Here is a 24,347-nt window from a genome sequence, read left to right as displayed (position 1 = left end):
TCACTTAAAATAAAGTTATTGTGCGAAAACCTATGCGTCTTCGGACGACGACGACGACGCCAACGTCATACCAATATACGATCGCAAAAATTTTTTGCGGTCGTATAAAAAATCGTTTCAGGTGGATCATCGGTATATATTCCCTCGGATTGAATCTTGGCATTTTTGTAGTTCTTGTATTACTGATAATTATTGCTATTTACAGTTTCTATATATCCTATAAAGATTTCAAGATAAAAGGCAAAACTTCAAAAATAAGTCAAAAATTGTCATTTAGGACATTTACTCCTTACTGGAGTAACCTGATAATTTTGGTGGAATTTATATTGTTTTGAGAAAAGCAAAAAATAAAAATAAAATGGATTTACCAATTGATCTGCAATTACAACCCTACTGTTTGACACTATAGTACCTATCTTATTGTGTGGTGCAGAAGTGTGGGGTTGCACAAATTCTAACATTTTAGAGTCATTTCGATCATCTGCAGTTTTGTTAAACAATTTTAAAAAGTTAAACAAGAGTACTCCTCAATCTATGAATATTCTTGCAAAAGCTAGAATGGATGATTTTTGACAAAGGATTTAAATGCACCAAAAAAGAAAAAAATTGACTCAGAGCGGGGTATAATAAAAATACATGTTAATGACTGTTAATTGATATATACAATGGAAATTATGTATTATCATAGTCCATTACTAGGCCCTAGTTATTGACTTTTGGTATTATTCATAGATGTGTTTGAGTTTCATGATTGTTTTAACAACGGTGAACAATAAACTTTCATGAAACCTATTCAAAGGGCTTATTACAACCATGTAATCAAGAGAAAATAAAAAAAATAAAACTGATTCACATAACTTTTACGGAAAATCTCATACTGATTGGGATGATTATTAAGACAATTATGCAATTCACTATACAAAGAGTCAGTCAGTTGTACTAAGAAAGATAACTCTAGTTTGATCTTAATAACTATTCATGCCAAAAGCAAAATCTGATAACATAAGAATACAGAAAGGTCACTGGTGATGTCATGTACATGTCGAAATTTACATTTTTAACATCAAATGTCCATTTCACCCATATGTGTATACAGCTTTTGGTCAAAATATACAAAACTTGTGATAATAACTTAAAAAATATCGACATTTTATGGCTTTCATATTTGGTGTGTGAGCCAGATGCGACTCCAGGATTTTGAAAGCTGGGCCGCAGGTCCCAAAACTAGAAAAAAATTGTAGTGGAACCGGTAATAAGTCTGGATTCACCATAAATGAAGCTCCCCCCTAAATCCACCCCTGCATGCGAGCAACTGAACAGGGATGTGGTAGCCTCAGACACAGGGAATGGATCTGGTTTTATTGCATCTCCTTTTATTGGTGCAATCACCCCTACTATTTTCGTGTGATATTGCGATCATAACTGGTCCAAAAACTTGTTTTCCTTGTTGATATTTAAGGAATGGGTGTTTGCAGAGAAATTAGGAAGTCTGACATGAGTTGTAATTACTTTTTATCATTTGGACACTGATTTACAGGACAGTTTTAGGAATTTACATGTAGAAATTTTTAAAGCAACTTTGTTAGAAGGTTTGTCAAATGTTTAAAGACCGGGCATATAGGTAGTCTCCTTGGCAACAACAGTTGTTATTTTGGGGCTGTAAAATAGTAGTTTGCATGTTTGTTTGCTTTTCTTTTATATTATCTAACTAGTGTAATAATAAAGAATCTTGCATTTTCTATACATTTGCAGCTAACAAACAATCTTTTAATGTGCATTATCCCTGGTACACACCTTAAACAAAATGTTTATTAACGTGACACGTGTAAGGATAATGGCACCTTTATATCTAATGAACCGTATAAAGATTTGTAAAACAATGGAAAAAAGACAACTTTAATCTAAATAAAATTCGTAAGGGTTCCGCGGAACCCAGTGTCTCGCCTACTTATGCTGTTAATCGAAGGCTCAACAAAAATGGGGAAAAAATTATTAAAAATTTTCCTCTAGATACTATCTTTAAATTGTAAGAAGTTCTATTCAAGTTTGGTAAAAATCCAAGAAGGTTTATGAATCTAATAAATGTTTTAAAAACTTTAACTGCAGACTGTACGTAATGTTAACTGGAATAAAACTAAGTCCATTTATAAGTAATATACGGAAAAACAGGAAATAAATTTTTACAAAATTTCCTTCTAGATACTAGCTTTTGATCATAAACAAGCTTATGTCCAAGTTTGGTACAAATCCAGGATAGTTTACGAAAGTTATTAAAATTTTGAAAGCTATAACCACAGAGTGAATGTAATGTTAACTGGCAGAAAAACTAAGCCCATTTATAAGTAAAATACGGATAAACAGGATTTTTTTTTTACAAAATTTAATTCTGGATACTATCTTATGATCATAAACAAGCTTCTGTTCAAGTTTTGTTGAAATGCAGGATAGTTTAAGAAAGTTATTAAAATTTCAAAAAACTTTAACCACAGTGAATATTTGTGGACGCCGCCGCCACCGACGGAATGTAGGATCGCTATGTCTCGCTTTTGCGACAAAAGTCGCAGGCTCGACAAAAATACTAATGAAAGGTATAAAAATAGAACATGAATAAATACCATAATAAAACAATTTCCTATTGTTGATAAGTTTTACTCGGAAATACCAAATATATGTGAAATGTCATATTAAAGAAGATTCCTGAAACCAAATTATTTCCATCAATAATTTCTGAATTTCTTATTTAAAGTGTGCACCACATTTTTGACGTTATTTCGAATAGACAGCAAAAATATTACAGTCAGTCCTTATAATTTAATTCTAAATTCCATTTTAATGGAGAAAATCATGAAAAAGAACATTGATGTCGTCACAGTCACATGACAACATTATGTCTATGAGCTGATAGACTTAAAACTTTCAGCCAATCAAAAGACGTGTTACATCCAAAATTAAATTATTGAGACATAACCCAAATAAATACTGATGTTTTCAAACGAAACCCTGAAGCAATAGTAACATGCTCCAGAATGAACCAGGAAAATAATAGCCACACATCCACATATACCAGTATATGGGAAGACCCCCATAAACCATATTCTTAACATGCTAACCAATAGATATTTGAAATTTGTATACAGATCATTTCTTATTTGAACATCAATCGATAACCATATCTACAAACAACATAAGAATTTACTTAAACTTACCAGTTTCACAGATTCATAGGATCCCATAAAAAACCCCATAAGTAAGTAATTGCCTCTTTATTCCAGACCGTGCAAGGGCTTTACAGCCAGTCAAGGTCGTTAAAAACCCCCATAAATAATTGCCTCTTACCGACCGTGCAAGGGCTATCTAGCCAGTCATGGTCGTTTAAAACTCCCATCATCAATTGCCTCTCTGAAAGTGGTGTGGGTAGTATAAACACAGATTATGAATAAAGATTAAAAAAAAAGATTATGGCTTGAAACTATATAGAATTACATAGATCTATCAAGTGCAATGAAGTAATAATTTAAAGTTTTGAATTATTTTCAGTTAATACTTAACCATGTGAAAATGTTTTGGAAACTGTTAAATTAAAACTATAAAATCAAAGCACAGTAAGCGCTATAGGCAGTTAATCAAAAACCAAGGCAAAAGTAATGATGAAAACAGTGGCAGTGTTGCTTTAATTGTTAATCACAGCTTGTTATATCTCATGTATCAGATTTTTTTTGTACATGTGCTGCACTGATTTCCAATATCCTACACACTTTTCTCTAACAATATACCATTTGTTTTCAAACGTTTATCATTCATTTTTAAATTACTTTAAAATATGTATCCTTTCGATGATTGAATGTGTGAGAAGAAGTATGTACACTGTCCCAGGTTAGGGGAAGGTTTGGCACCATTAAACAGGTTTAACCCTGCCAGATTAATGTGTGTGCCTGTCCCAAGTCATTCAGTGGTTGTCATTTGTTGCTGTATATCATATTCGTTTTTCATTATTGATTTGTACATAGATCAGGCCGCTGGTTTTCTTTTTGGAATTGTTTTACATTTGTCATTTCAAGGCCTTTTATAGCTTACTATGCGGTATGGGTTTTGCTCATTGTTGCAGGCCGTACAGTGACATACAGACGTTAACTTCTATCAACTTCTCAATACACTGATGAATGAATTTAACTTATGCAGGAACAATGTCATCAGAATTACGGTGTTCCACAGTGGTGTATAGTTTAATTCCACTATGTACTAAGAGTTTTCATATGCCACATTAGCATTTTTAGTTAGATCAACAGGTGTCACTCAGTACACAAACTGATTTAATAATACTGGGAACAATCTGAGGTGGTGTAATTTAGATGTTTATCATGCATGGATCATATTACACAAAATGCTGATGTTGTTGGCCTAGCAATGATGCAACATATTTATCTTTTACCAGTAATTTTCTTTTACATTATTGTACTTCTAAGTGTCCAATCTATTAAATCTACATCAAATTTTATACAAATATTTTGTCTGTCTTTTTTTAATATTTCTATATTCTTCATTTCTTACATACTTTATAAAACATATTTGATGTATCTGCACAATGTATCATCATTATGAATTCAAACTATCTTTATATAACTGATAACTGGGTGTACTTCTTATATATATATTAATAGTGTGCAATAGTACAATGTATCTCTCTCTTTGTAGTAACAGTTATAGTCTGTTTGACTTCTATAAATCTTCAGAAAATAATTCTTAAAAATTCATTTTTACAAATAAACATTTTTTTTCTTGATGTATGTTAATGTATGATATATACGAACTCTGACTATGAATATCATAATTTTAGGCCAATAATAAAAAAAGTTACCCATTAGGTCTCTATGTTAATTCTATTTTTTTTATATAAAATACTTGATGGAGTAAGTATGAATAGTGTAACAGCCTTCAATCCAAAACAAAAACATAAGACATGTGCTTTAAACCTGTTTCATTATACCATGTGACTTTTCTCATTTAAATAACGCTGACCAGCAAACAAACTTGGACTTCATTTAAGTTTTATGTCATGTGATTACTGAACTTATTGTATACATGATTTTGTATTTTTCATTGTTCAATTTCTATGAGTATTAAACCTTAGTAATATGTTCCACTGGACATTACTAGTATAACATTTTCAAAAACTACAAAGTAGTTTTATGCAAAATTCAGTTTAGAAATTTTATTAAAAAGTCCCCTTTTCATCAGTAAAGGTCTTTATGGTTATATTTTATCCAATTTTATTTTCATATTTTGAAAGTCATAAGCTGTGTTTTTTCAAGAAAAAAGTAAATATTAAATGTATTCTGTAAATACTTATTGGTGAAACTTTTTCAGTAGAGGCTCTCAGTTTGTTAATATTGTCATCATGCTTTAAGCATGAAAAGCTTGCTGATATTCTTTTATAAGATATATTATATAAATATATAATCATATTAAGGTAACAAAAATTAAGATTTGGTAAGGAATAAAAACAAAATAAAACATCTGATTATAATATTTTTCCCCACAAATAACATCTTCGTAGATACATGCAAGTTCATTTATAAATCATATAAAACCAGTTATAAAAAAAAACTTAAATGATGGTCATTTTTCATGACATGTATAGTGTCCTTTGATATTTAAATGAGTTAAGTCACATGGTACAATGAAACAGGTTTAAAACACATGTCTTATGTTTTTGTTTTGAATGGAAGGCTGTTACACTATTCATACTTACTCCATCAAGTATTTTATATAAAAAAATAGAAGTAACATAGAGACCTAATGGGTAACTTTTTTTATTATTGGCCTAAAATTATGATATTCATAGTCAGAGTTCGTATATATCATACATTAACATACATCAAGAAAAAATATGTTTATTTGTAAAAATGAATTTTTAAGAATTATTTTCTGAAGATTTATAGAAGTCAAATGGACTTATACACAGACATATCATAGTTCTGAAAGTATCATTAAACAGCCTCTAAAAATAGCTGGACTGTTACATTTGTCTGACTAGTTGTCATATGATAAGACATGGTAAAAATCTTCATAGTTAACATGTACTTTGATCATATCTGTAGATATACATGTATAAATATATTCAAAGCATCATAATGGTCTCGAGTTTCATAGCTGTCATGGAATTTTTTTGATGACTAGTCAATGCAGCTACTAGATAGAATCATATATTGTATATGTATGTCTTGTCACTTCTAGCATATTAAAGCCAAGAATTGGAATCTAGCTGAAATAAAAACAAATACAAATATTTATATTGTTTATTTAGACATACAATCATGATAAAATATATTTACACAAGTTTTGTCCATGAAATTGAAAAGAAATCGTCATGGGATATACTTTTTTTAACTGTCAGATCAAAGTTTGATTTTTTACAAAAATATGTGCAGTTTGAGAGATAAAATTATGTTAAATTTTATTTCTTTTATTCAATTTAAAACATACATGTCATATAATATATTATGTTCTAGTTTGCCTTTGTTGTAAGTTGACACATCGTGTCTGATAGGCCGTCTATCAGATAGAATTATATTGTAAATTCCAAAATTTAGTAGTTACATGTTGGTATGAGTTGACTTTTAGTGGTACGAGTTGACATGGTACGAGTTTGCAATAGTATGAGTTGACTTGCTTTCCTGGGGAGAACACTGAGTTTGGTCAATTTAAGTTCTACAGTACAAAAGTTATGAGACACAAATCAGACAAAGGTTTACTATTACAGGGATCAAAGGTGAGGTATCATTGACCTGTCTTTAGTAAATGTAATGGCCCAGAAATAAAAAAGTTCTGGTTCAGAAAAAATATCATAAACATTGAAATGTCAAAGTCGGACCACAGGCACTTGTTTCTATGCATGGGAAGATTCACTATCAACGTATATTTTAAGCTCCTAAATATACATTGATACTGGATCTTCCCATGGATAGAAACAAGTGCCTGAGAGTCGGACACTGGCTTTATGTCATGATCATGATGATGTAGACCGAATTCTTCTGTCCGCATATATTTGAATTTCCCAATTCACATTTGCTTTTTATTGATTTTCGCTGATTTTATACATATTCAGACATCCGTACCCATATACAGTAATCAAAGAGCTGAAAGCTCTGAGGAAAAATGACGCCACTGTCTCTAATATTGTGATATTTTTTATGCAAGTCTTGATTTTCACATACCGTAATTAGTTTAACATTCCAACATGTCTCGTAAGCATATAATTGATATTCGTATATGTGTGTGTTATGTGAAGATGACAACTGGCTGTTTTTTTAGTACAAATGTATAGGTCAAGACTACCTGAATGATCTACAATATCCAATGACTACTGACTGTTCTTTTGTACTAATAAATAGGTCAAGACTATTTGAATGATCTACAATATCCAATGACTACTGGCTGTTCTTTTGTACATATAAATAAAGACTACCTGGATGATCTAAAGTATTCTAAATAATGTGATTTTTGTCTTGCAATTACATTTTTCTAAATCAAGAATATAGACTACTAGTATCCTTTTCAAACCAAATGATTATGAAGAGCCTGTTGTTATCAAGCTCTTATACCCCACATACATATACTCATTAAATAAGTTACTAGTGACCTAGTTATTTCTGTTACTTGAAGCAAATTATATTTCTGTAGATTTAGACAATAGTATAATATTGTTTTACTAGTTTTATTTCACCTTGAAGATTAGACAAATAGGGATACTCCTTTGATTTTTTATTTCATGTCAGTCAGGTCGCTTTATATGAAACTTGAAACCACTTCTCTGCCATATTGTTATTTCATAACAACTCTGCCCTTGACCATGTTGACCCATGTAATTGATATTCATTCTTTAACCATATATCATAGTCAGTTAGTTTTTGATTTTGCACTCCCACACCACCTTTCAGGTCAAATGTCTGTCTCCATTTAAGTTAATGACATTGAACAATCATGGTATTAAACACAATTTCAATAGTGATAATGCTGTTCTAGTAAGTCACCATATATTCAACTTGGGTAGCATTCCAGTTATTGAAATTTGTGTCAGATTAGAACAATGATCTAGACCTTTAGGAATGGATCTTACAATTTAATATTGAGCCATAGTATGGGACCCCTACACGGTAACAAAAAAAAACAAGCTTGAAAGGATACAACGTCAAGCGGCAAAATCTATCACCAGAAATTACAAGTGAAGAGAGGATGGACGGGATACGTCTCTAAAATGCTTGCCTAACTGGAACTACAACAAGATCTCTAGACAAGACAAACAAGGAGTTGAAGCCAGAAGTTAATATTTATGTAAAAAGTAGTTGAGGGGCTGATTCCCGCTATTGAACCATACTGTCATTCTATAATATTATTGTGTAAGTATTTCTGTATTGTCCTTGTTATTGGTCCATGTCTTGGTGTACTGCTGGCCGAGGACCAACAATAAGGCCAATACAGAAATACATGTAATAGTATCTTTATTAATTAACTACAGTGTTACAATATTTTTTTATTTCATTTCACAAGAGATAAACATTTTTACCTTGAAGTGGAACTATCCAAATCTCAGTTTCTTTTTATAAGATGCAATATCTAATGATTTGGTGCCGTTTCCATGTATCTTCATTCTGTTCTCATCTGATGAATTTTTCTACCCTTTCCAGTCACTATAAAGTGTTACAACTTTAATTTAGACACAACACATAAATAGTAATTGGAAAGGTACTGCCATTGCATGTGTAATGCAAATATATTAAAAAAAAATAATGTAAGAGTTGAAATTGATACAACTATCCATAAGCCAATTGACCAAAGAACGAAGATTTGCGCAATTACAGAATGCATATGCCTGGTTCGGGTTTAAAAATAAAAGACCGTTTACAAAACATGAGAAGCGAAAGTAAACAGTAAAAATCGACTTGTACCATCGACATGATGAAATTATGAGGTCGTCAAGAAATTAACTTTGTGATAATTTACTCGTTCCCCAAACCTGAAATCATTCCATCGTCTACTTTCAAAATGCTTTTCAAATGAATGGGACCGTCTTTAACCTAAAATATATGCCATACTGAACATTTCAGCTTGTTTATGGTGAGTAAATAAAAACTGCGTCGTACAAACAACTGTTTACTTTCAGTTTGAGTTTATCCTGACTTACGATCTAAAAACTAGAGACGTTCCGAAATCCTGTTTTGGCCGGATCAGAACTCGGCCAATACGGAAAAAAAAATATGTATTGGCCGAGTTGACATCTTATATTGCATATGCAGTTTTCATCATATTAAGTAGAATAACAGTGTAGTTAATTAATAATGATACAGTTACAGACTCTGCTGCTATAACTTTGTAAACAAAGATTCATACGCACCGCGTGGGTATAACCGTATTACTAATTTCCGATTATTAAAATCTTCGTAAATCTGGATAAAGACCAGTTTCTATCCAATGGATATCAAAATGATTCCGATTATTACTTTTTTAATGATTGTAAGGTTGAAATGGCATGAAAGGCTGACATTATTTAGGAGAACTATTTTGTCTAGCGATTGCTGATCATTGGAGGGTAAAAAGTCCAACACCATAACAAAACGGATCTATTTATCATGTATACATACCGATTGTTTACGATTGTATGACATGTGCATAAAAGTGAAAGCTCGAATAAATATGAAAAATATAACAAAGGGATAGCTCCAAATACCATTTAATAACAAAAAACATATGGACAGGTCAAGATATCTTTTTGGTAAATAAAATAACGTATGTAAACTGGTTCCCGTCCGACTACAACACTTTGTTCGAGTGTAGCGTAATACAAGCAGATTCCAGTTAGTAATAGTATGTAAAATAGTAAATATGAAACCGAGTGCGGTAGGCGGAGGCATAATCAACTTCCGTTAGTTCTGGTCAATGGTATCGGAAACATGCCGCTGATAGCGTCATTTTCCAAAAATATAAACAGTTTTTCTACATTTGCGTGTGCCTTACTATGATCAACGATCTTTCTGAGTCTAAAATCCATATCACATTCTACTTTCATCTTGACATCTTGAAAGGGTCTCACTAATTAGAGACAAGAAGCGTCAAGAAGTGACAAGAAGCATCAAGAAGTACGTAGTGCTACTAAATATAACATTATTTCAAACTTTATAAAACAGAAAATAATCAACTGTAATTAATTGACTTTTCTATAAAAGTATTGTTTTAATAGTATATAAACTTTCTTGTCGCTAAATGTGTCTTCTTGTCGCTTCTTGTCTCTACAATTCTTCTTGTCACTAATTAGTGAGACCGTCTTGAAATATATCGACCAATCAACGTCGATTTCTGGTTCTATTTCATCCATAAATAACAACAACATTATTTAACAAGGTCAGTTATAAATGTGATAAACGGAATAATATAAAAGGAAGGAGTTCAAATGTGCATACATTTAATTGAAATCAATTAAAAAATCACAATCATTTTAAACAAAAAGAACATCATGATTAACAATAATTACCATTCCATCATCAGAATCCTCCAAATTTAAAAGGTACGTTTCGTCTTCTAAGTTATAATCACCGCCAACTTAGACTACTGTAATTCCGTGTTGCCGCCAAACAAAATTCCTACGCCTTTTGCCATTGTAAACGACTTGTATTTAGAGATTTTCAGCGATTAAATATTTCATACAATTGTTCTTTGATATCTTAACCAAAAGCACACGGGATAATAAACAATGTACGAATTTCTATAGAGCACTATTTCCTATGTGCAACGTCAATTATTTTACGTTGTTCGACAATCAACTAGATATCACTGAGATGGGAGCCATCTCTGTGGGCCCCGCTGTAAATAATCACAGGCGCTTGGGTATATGATACAGAAATTTTTTTTTAATTTCTTTTTTTGTTGATCAAAATATTCAATTTTCTATATTTATACTACTTATCTATCACTACTGCGCTTGTCTCGCCTTGTTCCAAGTGATTTTACCAACTTTGAGACAAACCCCCATTTTACTATCCACACTTTGTTTCTTAGTGTGGATAGTAAAATGGGGGTTTGTCTCAAAGTTGGTAAAATCACTTGAAACAAGGCGAGACATGCGCAGTAGTGATAGATAAGTAGTATAAATATAGAAAATTGAATATTTTGATCAACAAAAAAAAAAATAAAAAAAAAATTTCTGTATCATATACCCAAGCGCCTGTGTGAATAATGTGTGGTAAAAAATTTGTATCTTTATCATTGGACATGGGGTTGTCAACTGAAACCGAAGTTTATGACCTTGACCTTTGACCTAGGAAGTTGTACATAAATTATGACACACCCTCTGGTGTTGGTTTATATACATGTCAAGTATAAACTTTGAAATCATAATGGTTCTCAAGATATAGAGCGGACACGATCTTTACCATAAGACATGGGGTTGTCAACTAAAACCAAAGTTTTTGACCTTGACCTTTGACCTAGGAAGTTGTACATACATTATGACACACCCTCTAGTGTTGGTTAATATACATGTCAAGTATAAACTTTGAAATCATAACGGTTCTCTAGATATCAGGGATGGGGTAATCGTAATCTGTAATCGTAATCGATTGTAATTGATTACATGTTTCCCAGTAATCGACAGTAATCTGTAATCGAAGACATTTCCGATTACATGTAATCGTAATTTAATCGATTACAGCAAAAAATAGGATGTAATCATCGATTACTTTTGATTACATTTCAATTACTTTTAGTGAAATAGTTTGATGAAATTAAACCTATTTTAAATGAAAATATATATGCATTCATCACTTTATAGTACAGATAAAATAGAAAGTATTTAGACTTCAGAGCTTATCAAATGCCTTATTTGTATCTATTGTCTCAAGCTGCATTATGATCAACCAGAACTCCTACCAATTTTACTGTATATCCTGCTTTTTAAGCAATTGACTTAACTGTCTTCAATGCTTGTCAATTATTTAAAGAACTTTTATTTTGAAATAAGTAAATAGATAAAAATAAGAAATGAGTCTTATATTAAGTTCTGTACTACTTTGACATTGAAGTGTAATTTTCAATAAGATTTGGAATTTTAGCTAAACTAGATACACAGTGGATTCGTTATATTATGATATAAAAATCAGAAAGTACACAATGTACCAATTGATTTGCATTGAAATTCTTGTTCAGAAATAGATACATGTATCCCATATTGACACTAAAATATATCTTGTTAACTATCATGATTTTGAATAGAGTATAGAAAAATCCCAACAAATTCCTGTGTTTACTAATCAGATGATCAAGGACTTCTAATTAATAAGATGTTTTGATTTCAATTATGTCTAATTAAGAGGAGATTGACATTATATTTCCCCAGGTTATGAAATGTACTCCATTGGCAGTTTTATAACCTGTAATTAGGGAGATTATCCAAACAAAATAATTAATTCATGCATGTATTAGTTATAAATATAATAAATGTACATCTTTGAAATTAGCTGAACTAGTTAAATATTCTTCTTTTTACATTTTAATTGTAATATATACTATATCAAATATAGTTAAAAATTAATGAATACAAAATACCTAACTTAAGTCATTATGACAGCAAAACTTGAAAAATATAGAGACATGTGGAAAATAAACTAGACTATAAAGAAGTGACTGAAGCCACGTGGTGTTATTGCAAGAACTTTATTACATCTCACTCATGTAGATAACCAGATTTTAAAGAATTTTTGAATATTTCAAATCCTCAGTGAGAGCTTCTATCTAGAAACAAACTGTCAACTTAAACTTTGAAAACAATGCTTTCAATGAAGTTTTGATCAAGTTATAAATTTCCCCTATACATAACAAAATGTTTGTGTTTAACTTACTTTATTATTTTTTTGTAATTTTATAGCATGTAATTGACAGTAATCGAAAAGTAATCCAATTACTTTTGATAAAGTAATCGATTGCAATCGATTACATACAAAATTCAGAGTAATCGATTATTAATCAAATACACAAAAATCCCTCAAGTAATTTATTATTAATCGATTACATTTGTCAGTAATCGTGCCCATCCCTGCTAGATATAGAGGGGACACAATTTGTTACGGACAGACGGAAGGACAGACTGATCACTACATTAAGGTTATTCTGGTCATATTTTTTGTAATCCAGAATTAAAAGTATGAAAAAAGTGTCCAATTAGTTATAAATAACCTATTAGCCTGCTAGATAACAACAAGAGGCTCTCAAGAGCCTGAATCGCTCACCTGTTATTTTTTTTGCTTAAATCTTTCATCAATGATTATTTTTGCTTTTTACCCATATGTTCCATTTTAGCCATAGTGTCTATGTTTCTTGACGTACAAGGAAATGAAATACAAAATTTATACTAGATTCATTTGAGAAGATTTTTAAAGTTAAAAAATATAAAACAACTTGTGTAAAATTGTCCTTAAAGGGCAATAACTCCTTAAGGGGTCAATTGAAAATTTTGGTCATATAAAACTTTTTTGTAGATGTTACTTTGCTGAACATTTTTGCTGTTTACAGTTTATCTTTATCTTCAATAATATTCAAAATAATAACCATAAACTGCAAAATTTCCTTAAAACAACCAATTTAGTGGCAGCAACCAAACAATAGGTTGTTCGGTGTGTCTGAAAATTTCAGGGCTGATAGATCTTGACCTTTTGAACATTTTTACCCCATGTCAGATTTGCTCTAAATGCTTTAGTTTCTGAGATATAAGCCAAAAACTGCATTTCACCCCTATGTTCTATTTTTAGCCATGGCGGCCATGTTTGTTGATTGATCAAAATTTCAGATACAATTCATAAACTAGATTCCTAAAGGAACATTCATTCAAAGTTAAGAAGTATTAGGCACAATAGTTTCAGAAGAAAAGATTTTTAAATGTTAGCAAACTTGATGAACACATTGCGTAAAATTGTCTTTAAAGGGCAATAACTCCTTAAGGGGTCAATTGACAAATTTGGTCATTTAACTTTTCTGTAGATCTTACTTTGCTGAACATTATTGCTGTTTACAGTTTATATCTATCTATAATAATATTCAAGATAATAACAAAGAACTGCAAAATTTCCTCAAAACTACCAATTTAGTGGCAGCAACCCAACAATGGGTTGTACGATTTGTCTAAAAATTTCAGGGCTGATAGATCTTGACCAATTGTACAATTTTACCCAGTCAGATTTGCTCTAAAAGCTTTAGTTTTTGAGATATAAGCAAAAAAATGCATTTCACCCCTATGTTCTATTTTTAACCATGGCGGCCATGTTTGTCGATGGATCAGAACTTCGGATACAATTTATAAACTAGATACCCTAAGGAACATTTAGTTAAAGTTTGAATTTATTTGGCCCAGTGGTTTCAGAGGAGAAGATTTTTGAAATAGTTTACGACGACAGACGACGGACGCCAAGTGATGGCATAAGCTCACATGGGGCCCTTCGGGCCCCGGTGAGCTAACAATGGCACCTATTTCAGTATTCTTTGAGAAAAAGGCAAATCTAGGGTGCTAGCATATGGCAGCTTAACTGCCAAAAAATGTCCCCTAAATACTTATATTCAGCTGGAAATAGTTTGTATGCGTAATGACCTGAGATTTTTAAAGTCAAACAGAGAAGATTATATCAAAAGTATTGAATTTTATTACTCCATTTTAATTGAAACTTGATTTTACCATGACAGTGCCTGAGTTATATAGAGTATTATGTTTGTAATGTTATGTACATATGTATTTTATGACATTTACACGTAAAATTGACCTTTTTCTGACTAGCACCCTGCCCTTTTCAAATCCTGGCTAGAACACTGATTATTAATTCTTTTATCATTTCTATCATACCATGTGGTTTTCCACATAAAGGCAACTAAAATAAAATCTAAATTTATCATGAAGTAAAGCTCCTTAAAATTGTATAATGCATACTTTATCACATGAAAAGCAATGTGTTGATCCCTCACTTATCCCTGAAATCTGGGAAGCCATATAAGGTTTTTACTTCTCCCTGTTTAGTAGGTTCCTAAAAGTGTGCCACTAATAGGACCAACTACAAAATGTAGTGGATTCCCCCTTTCCAAATTAGCTATATATGACAACAACTTGTAAGGCATAAAGTTAGCAACAAATAAGGAAAAATTTGTGCGCAAGAAAAGAATCGACAATGCAACATACCATCTCTGATTTGATGACCTTTCTTCCCACCCTTGATTTTCATTCTGTGGTGAACCCTGTAAATAAAAAAAAAACTGTAGAAAAGAATGAAAGAACCTTAGTGAACGCGCTCACATACCCCACTTCCCCACATTGTCATTGGAGAAATAAAATAAGTGTAAGAAAAAAAAATTGTATCAGAAAAAATAAAATGCTTCGCTGGGGCGCAGCTTGATACGACCGCAGAGGTCGAACCCTGAACAGTTGGGGCAAGTATGGACACAACATTCAAGCTTGATACAGCTCTGAATTTGGATTGTTATTAAATATTTGACACAGCATAGGTTTCTGACACAGAAAGAATGTGGTCTAAGCACTTGAATTTTTTTAATTTACCTATTATGGTCCAATGTCCAAAATCAAAATACATGGTTAGATTCAGCATATCAAAGAACCCCATATATTCAATTTTTGTTAAAATCAAACAAAGTTTAATTTTGGACCCCAACTTGGACAAACTTGAAAACTGGGCCCATAATCAAAAATCTAAACACATGTTTAGATTCAGCAAATCAAAGAACCCCAAGAATTCAATTTTTGCTAAAATCAAACTAAGTTTCATTTTGGACCCTTTGGACCTTAATGTAGACCAATTTAAAAAACGGGACTTAAAATTAAAAATCTAAATACACGGTTAGATTTGGAATATCAAAGAACCCCAATAATTCAATTTTTGATGAAATCAAACAAAGTTTAATTTTGGACCCTTTTGACCTCAATATGAACCAATTTGATAGCGGGGCGCACAAATAAAAAATCTAAATTCATGGTTAGATTCAGCATATCAAAGAACCCCATATATTCAATTTTTGTTGAAATCAAAAAAAGTTTAATTTTGGACCCCAACTTGGACCAACTTGAAAACTGGGCCCATAATCAAAAATCTAAACACGTTTAGATTCAGCATATCAAAGAACCCCAAGAATTCAATTTTTGTTAAAATCAAACTAAGTTTAACTTTGGACCCTTTGGACTTCAATGAAGACCAATTTAAAAAACGGGACCCAAGTTAAACATCTAAAAACACGGTTAGATTTGGCATATCAAAGAACCCCAATAATTCAATTTTTGATGAAATCAAACAAAGTTTAATTTTGGACCCTTTTGACCTCAATATGAACAAATTTGATAGCAGGGCCTACAAATAAAAAATCTAAATACATGGTTAGATTCAGCATATCAAAGAACCTCATATATTCAATTTTTGTTGAAATCAAACAAAGTTTAATTTTGAACCCCAATTTGTACCAACTTGAAAACTGGGCCCATAATCAAAAATCTAAATACATGTTTAGATTCAGCATATCAAAGAACCCCATATATTCAATTTTTGTTGAAATCAAACAAAGTTTAAATACTGGACCCTATCTTGGACCAACTTGAAAACTTGGCCCATAATCAAAAATCTAAACACATGTTTAGATTCAACATATCAAAGAACCCCAAGAATTCAATTTTTGTTAAAATCAAACTAAGTTTAATTTTGGACCCTTTGGACCTTAATGTAGACCAATTTAAAAAACAGGACCCAAAATTAAAAATCTAAATACACGGTTAGATTTGGAATATCAAAGAGCCCCAATAATTCAATTTTAGATGAAATAAAACAAAGTTTAATTTTGGACCCTTTTGACCTCAATATGAACCAATTTGATAACGGGGTCCACAAATAAAAAATCTAAATACATGGTTAGATTCAGCATATCAAAGAACCCCATATATTCAATTTTTGTTGAAATCAAACAGTTTAATTTTGGACCCCAATTTGGACCAACTTGAAAACTGGGCCAAAAATCAAAAATCTAAATACATGTTTAGATTCAGCATATCAAAGAACCTCATATATTCAATTTTTGCTAAAATCAAACAAAGTTTAATTTTGGACCCTTTGGACCTTAATGTAGACTATTTTGAAAACTGGACCCAAAATTAAAAATCTAAATACACTGTTAGATTCGGCATAACAAATAAATAAATGTGATCAAAGATTTTACAAATCTAATGCGCCATACTGTGCAATTAAAGATTACTTCTTGAAATTTTTCAATATTTGAAATTTGAAAAAAAAATAATATTTGAAAAATAATTCTTTTTAATTTCTGAAATCTGAAATGAGAAAAAATTGACCCCCCACAATTTCTTTTTATTCCCCCCCCCCCTTTTTCCCCCAAAAAATTCTTTCCCTCAAGATATGGTCATAATCTCAATTCAAATTTCCAATGGAGTTGGCAACCATAATTACCCATTTAAATTTACCATAGTGCTAACTTAATCTATTTTATAATAGAATTAAAAATATAGTGTCAAATCTTTCATATGGATTTTTTTGTAAAAAAAAAATGATGCAACATTTGCAGATATTTTTACTGGTCTTCCTTTATAAATATGCATTTCTTTAAACATAATTTAAAAGCAGTGTAAGGGAAGTAACCAAAACGTTGTATTTGGATTACCTCCCTATCACTGTTTTAAATTATCTTTATTGTTATTAACCATTACTTTATACATAATTTAAAAGCAGTGTAAGGGAGATAATTTCAATGATGTATTTGATTTATCTCCCTTACACTGCTTTAAATTATGTTTTGTACTAAAGTATTTGTGCATTAACCAGGACAACCTTGTTTTTCCCCCCTTTTTTGCCCCTAATTCCTAAAAGGTTTGAGCCATAACCCCCCAAAGCAAATCCTAACCATCCCTTTGTGGTATGGAAACTTGTAGTATAATTTCAGAGAGATCCATACACCGTTCCACAGTTATTGTCTGGAAACTAGAAAATGCTTATTTTTGGCCCCTTTTTGGCCCCTAATTCCTTAACTGTTGGTACCATAACCCCAAAATCAATCCCAACCTTCCTTTTGTGGTATTTAACCTTATGGTAAAATTTCAAAAAGATCCATTCACTTAAACTAAAGTTAGAGTGCGAAAACCAATGTGTCTTCGGACGCCAACGTCATACCAATATACGACCACAAAATTTTTTTGCGGTCGTATAAAAATTGAATCATAATTTCCTGTCAACATGCACATCTACATAGTATGTCCTTATTATCTGAAAAGGTTTCATGAAATTCTGTTGTGTGGTTTGAGAGGAGTTGCGATGACAAAAGGTTGCAGTAGTATATTGGGCAAATAAGTTCAAAGGGGCGTCACTCCTGGAAAAAAAATTGAATCGTAATTTCCTGTCGATATGCACATCTACTTAGTATGTCCTTATTATCTGAAAAGGTTTCATGAAATTCTGTTGTGTGGTATGAGAGGAGTTGCAATGACAAAAGGTTGCAGTAGTATATTGGGCAAATAAGTTCAAAGGGGCGTAACTCCTGGAAAAAAAATTGAATCGTAATTTCCTGTTGATATGCACATCTACGTAGTATGTCCTTATTATCTACACAGTTTTCTGAAATTCTGTTGTGTGGTTTGAGAGGAGTTGCGATGACAAAAGGTTGCAGTAGTATATTGGGCAAATAAGTTCAAAGGGGCATATCTCCTGGAAAAAAATTGAATCGTAATTTCCTGTCGATATGCACATCTACATAGTATGCCCTTATTATCTGAAAAGGTTTCATGAAATTCTGTTGTGTGGTTTGAGAGGAGTTGAGATGACAAAAGGTTGCAGTAGTATATTGGGCAAATAAGTTCAAAGGGGCGTAATCCTGGAAAAAAAATTGAATCGTAATTTCCTGTCGATATGCACATCTACGTAGTATGTCCTTATTATCTGAAAAGGTTTCCTGAAATTCTGTTGTGTGGTATGAGAGGAGTTGCGATGACAAAAGGTTGCAGTAGTATATTGGGCAAATAAGTTCAAAGGGGCGTAACTCCTGGAAAAAAAATTGAATCGTAATTTCCTGTTGATATGCACATCTACGTAGTATGTCCTTATTATCTACACAGTTTTCTGAAATTCTGTTGTGTGGTTTGAGAGGAGTTGCGATGACAAAAGGTTGCAGTAGTATATTGGGCAAATAAGTTCAAAGGGGCGTATCTCCTGGAAAAAAATTGAATCGTAATTTCCTGTCGATATGCACATCTACATAGTATGTCCTTATTATCTGAAAAGGTTTCATGAAATTATGTAGTGTGGTTTGAGAGGAATTGGGATGATAAACTGTTGCAATAGTACATTAAAGTAAATAAGTTCAAAGAGGCGTAACTCCTAGAAAAAGAATTGAATCGTAATTTCCTGTTGATATGCACAACTACATAGTATGTCCTTATTATCTGAAAAGGTTTCATGAAATTCTGTAGTGTGGTTTGAGAGGAGTTGCGATGACAAACTGTTGCAGTAGTACATTAAAGTAAATAAGTTCAAAGGGGCATAACTCCTAGAAAAAGAATTGAATCGTAATTTCCTGTCGATATGCACAACTACATAGTATTTCCTTATTATCTAAAAAGGTTTCGTGAAATTCTGTTGTGTGGTTTGAGAGGAGTTGCGATGACAAAAGGTTGCAGTAGTATATTGGGCAAATAAGTCCAAAGGGGCGTAACTCCTGGAAAAAAAATTGAATCGTAATTTCCTGTCGATATGCACATCTACGTAGTATGTCCTTATTATCTGAAAAGGTTTCATGAAATTCTGTAGTGTGGTTTGAGAGGAGTTGAGATGACAAACTTGCAGTAGTACATTAAAGTAAATAAGCTCAAAGGGGCGTAACTCCTAGAAAAAGAATTGAATCGTAATTTCCTGTCGATATGCACAACAACATAGTATGTCCTTATTATCTAAAAAGGTTTCGTGAAATTCTGTTGTGTGGTTTGAGAGGAGTTGCGATGACAAGAAACGGGACTGACGGACGGACGAACGGACAGACAGACGGACGGACGGACAGGTAAAAAACATTATACCCTCCGCAACTCGTTGCGTGGGGTATAATTAATTAAACTTTCTTACAAAAAGGCGAGACATATCAATAACAGAGATATGTCTCGCCATTTCATACGACCGCAAAAAAATTTTTGCGATCGTATATTGGTATGACGTTGGCATTGTCGTCGTCGTCCGGCGTCGTCGTCGTCTGAAGACACACTGGTTTTCGCACTCTAACTTTAGTTTGAGTGGATGGATCTCTATGAAATTTTAACATAAGGTTCAATACCACAAAAGGAAGGTTGGGATTGATTTTGGGGGTTATGGTACCAACAGTTAAGGAAATAGGGGCCAAAAATAAGCATTTTTGTAACTTCCAGACATAACTTGTGTGTTAGTGTATGGATCTCTCTGACATTGTACCACAAGGTTCCATATCACAAAGGGAATGCTGGGATTGATTTTGGGGGTAATTGCCTCAAAATTTTCGGAATTAGGGGCCATAAAAGGGGCAAAAAACAAGCATTTTTATATGGACAAATACTTTAGTACAAAACATAATTTAAAGCAGTGTAAGGGAGATAAATCAAATACATCATTTAAATTACCTCCCTTACACTGCTTTTAAACTATGTATAAAGTAATGGTTAATGAACAATTAAGACAATTTAAAACAGTGTAAGGGAGGTAATCCACATACAACACTTTGATTACTTCCCTTACATTGCTTTTAAATTATGTTTAAAGAAATGCATATTTTTAAAGGAAGACCAGTAAAAATATCTGCAAATGTTGCATCTTTTTTTTTTTTACAAAAAAATCCATATGAAAGATTTGACACCATATTTTAAATTCTATTATAAAATAAATTAAGTTAGCACTATGGTAAATTTAAATGGGTAATTATGGTTGCAAATTCCATTGGAAATTTGAATTGAGATTATGACCATATCTTGAGGGAAAGAATTTTTTTGGGGAAAAAGGGGGGGGGGGGGGTCAAAAGAAATTGTGGGAGGTCAATTTTTTCTCATTTCAGATTTCAGAAATTAAAAAGAATTATTCTTCAAATATTATTTTTTTTTCAAATTTCAAGAAGTAATCTTTAATTGCACAGTATGGCACATTAGATTTGTAAAATCTTTGACCACATTTATTTATTTGTTATGCCAAATCTGACCGTGTATTTAGATTTTTAATTTTGGGTCCAGTTTTCAAATTGGTCTACATTTAGGTCAAAAGGGTCCAAAATTAAACTTAGTTTGATTTTAACAAAAATTGAATATATGGGGTTCTTTGATATGCTGAATCTAAACATGTATTTAGATTTTTGATTTCGGGCCCAGTTTTCAAGTTGGTCCAAATTGGGGTCCAAAATTAAACTTTGTTTGATTTCAACAAAAATTGAATATATGGGGTTCTTTGATATGTTGAATCTAACCATGTATTTAGATTTTTTATTTGTGGGCCCCGCTATCATATTGGTTCATATTGAGGTCAAAAGGGTCCAAAATTAAACGTTGTTTTATTACATCAAAAATTGAATTATTGGGATTCTTTGATATGCCAAATCTAACCATGTATTTAGATTTTTAATTTTGGGTCCAGTTTTCAAATTGGTCTAGATTAAGGTCCAAAGGGTCCAAAATTAAACTTAGTTTGATTTTAACAAAAATTGAATATATGGGGTTCTTTGATATGCTGAATCTAAACATGTATTTAGATTTTTGATTTTGGGCCCAGTTTTCAAGTTGGTCCAAATTGGGGTCCAAAATTAAACTTTGTTTGATTTCAACAAAAATTAAATGTATGGGGTTCTTTGATATGCTGAATCTTACCATGTATTTAGATTTTTTATTTGTGGGCCCCACTATCAAATTGGTTCATATTGAGGTCAAAAGGATCAAAATTAAACTTTGTTTTATTTCATCAAAAATTGAATTATTGGGGTTCTTTGATATGCCAAATCTAACCGTGTATTTAGATTTTTAATTGTGGGTCCCGTTTTTTAAATTGGTCTACATTAAGGTCCAAAGGGTCCAAAATTAAACTTAGTTTGATTTTAACAAAAATTGAACTTGGGGTTCTTTGATATGCTGAATCTAAACATGTGTTTAGATTTTTGATTATGGGTCCAGTTTTCAAGTTGGTCCAAGTTGGGTTCTAAAATCAAACTTTGTTTGATTTCAACAAAAATTGAATTCTTGGGGTTCTTTGATATGCTGAATCTAAACATGTGTTTAGATATTTGATTATGGGTCCAGTTTTCAAGTTGGTCCAAGTTTGGGTCAAAAGTTAAACTTTGTTTGATTTCAACAAAAATTGAATATATGGGGTTCTTTGATATGCTGAATCTAACCATGTATTTTGATTTTTGGGCCCCGTTATCAAATTGGTCCACATTGAGGTCCAAAGGGTCCAAAATTAAACTTAGTTTGATTTTAACAAAAATTGAATATATGGGGTTCTTTGATATGCTGAATCTAAACATGTATTTAGATTTTTTATTTGTGGGCCCGGCTTTCAAATTGGTTTATATTGAGGTCAAAAGGGTCCAAAATTAAACTTTGTTTTATTTCATCAAAAATTGAATTATTAAGGGTTCTTTGATATGCCAAATCTAACCATGTATTTAGATTTTTAATTTTGGGTCCATTTTTCAAATTGGTCTACATTAAGGTCCAAAATTAAACTTAGTTTGATTTTAACAAAAATTGAATATATGGGGCTCTTTGATAGGCTAAATCTAAACATGTATTTAGATTTTTGATTTTGGGCCCAGTTTTCAAGTTGGTCCAAATTGGGGTCCAAAATTAAACTTTAGTAATTTCAACAAAAATTGAATATATGGGGTTCTTTGATATGCTGAATCTTACCATGTATTTAGATTTTTTATTTGTGGGCCCCGCTATCAAATTGGTTCATATTGAGGTCAAAAGGGTCCAAAATTAAACTTTGTTTTATTTCATCAAAAATTGAATTATTGGGGATCTTTGATATGCCAAATCTGACCGTGTATTTAAATTTTTAATTTTGGGTCCCGTTTTTTAAATTGGTCTACATTAAGGTCCAAAGGGTCCAAAATTAAACTTAGTTTGATTTTAACAAAAATTGAATTCTTGGGGTTCTTTGATATGCTGAATCTAAACATGTGTTTAGATTTTTGATTATGGGTCCAGTTTTCAAGTTGGTCCAAATTGGGGTCCAAAATTAAACTTTGTTTGATTTCAACAAAAATTGAATATATGGGGTTCTTTGATATGCTGAATCTAACCATGTATTTTGATTTTTGGGCCCCGTTATCAAATTGGTCCACATTGAGGTCAAAAGGGTCAAAATTAAACTTTGTTTGATTTCATCAAAAATTGAATACTTTGGATTCTTTGATATGCTGAATCTAACCATGTATTTAGATTTTGGATATTGGACCATAATAGGTAAATTAAAAAATTTTAAGTTCTTAGACCACATTCATTCTGTGTCAGAAACCTATGCTGTGTCAAATATTTAATCACAATCTAAATTCAGAGCTGTATCAAGCTTGAATGTTGTGTCCATACTTGCCCCAACTGTTCAGGGTTCGACCTCTGCGGTCGTAACAAGCTGCGCCCCGCGAAGCATTTTATTGTAATTTTGATAATGCAAATGTTGAAATTAAAATAGCAATACTTTAACATGTAAGTTATGCAAATATTCAAATTCAATGAACTATGACTGAAGGTACATGGCTAAACAATCTCCATGGAATGAGATGTGCCAATGCTAATACAACTGTATACGTGTGTACCACTAGTGGTTCACCATAAACTAGACCTAATCACAAACTAATACATGTAATACATAGTTGATGCAGCCGCCGCTGGAAACAGCATACCTATGTCCCCCTTTTTGATTACGTCAAGGCGAGACAAAAATATATTATTATTAAACATCAGCTTGCAGCATACTAAGTAAATGTAATCAGCTTATCTTTATAAAGCCCTTATATGGTTGAACACTGTTTTTCTCATTTCCCTGGCAGGGAATTGAACCCTGGTCCCTTGCCAATAAAGGCAAGTGTACTATCCACTGTACTACCAGAGATTTCACTAGGAATTTACAGTGTATAAAAAAAATGGAAATTAGGTATGATTGCCAATGAAACAACTACAATGTATCCACCCAAGTTCAAATGAAATAGATGTAAGCAATAGGCAGCCATACGGCCTTCAACAATGAGAAAAACCCATACCGTGTAATCAGCTATAAAAGGCCCCAACATGAAAATTATGAAACAATTCAATTGAGAAAACT

General features: G+C 31.9%; 1 long non-coding RNA gene across 1 annotated transcript in view; it reads left to right on the top strand.

Annotated features, from left to right (window-relative positions):
* LOC127710138 (uncharacterized) overlaps positions 1–20,039 on the top strand; it is a 304,241-nt gene extending 284,202 nt beyond the window's left edge. The window contains exons 2-3 of the long non-coding RNA XR_007986007.1: positions 17,904–18,973; positions 19,477–20,039. This is a non-coding gene — a long non-coding RNA (uncharacterized LOC127710138). The remainder of the gene's footprint in view (positions 1–17,903; positions 18,974–19,476) is intronic.
* The last annotated feature ends 4,308 nt before the right edge of the window (positions 20,040–24,347 follow it).

Source organism: Mytilus californianus, unplaced genomic scaffold (assembly GCF_021869535.1).
Source record: "Mytilus californianus isolate M0D057914Y unplaced genomic scaffold, xbMytCali1.0.p SCAF_1, whole genome shotgun sequence".
Lineage (NCBI taxonomy): Eukaryota > Metazoa > Mollusca > Bivalvia > Mytilida > Mytilidae > Mytilus > Mytilus californianus.
The sequence above is the reverse complement of the archived record's forward strand: the minus strand, read 5'-3'. Positions and strand labels throughout refer to the sequence as shown.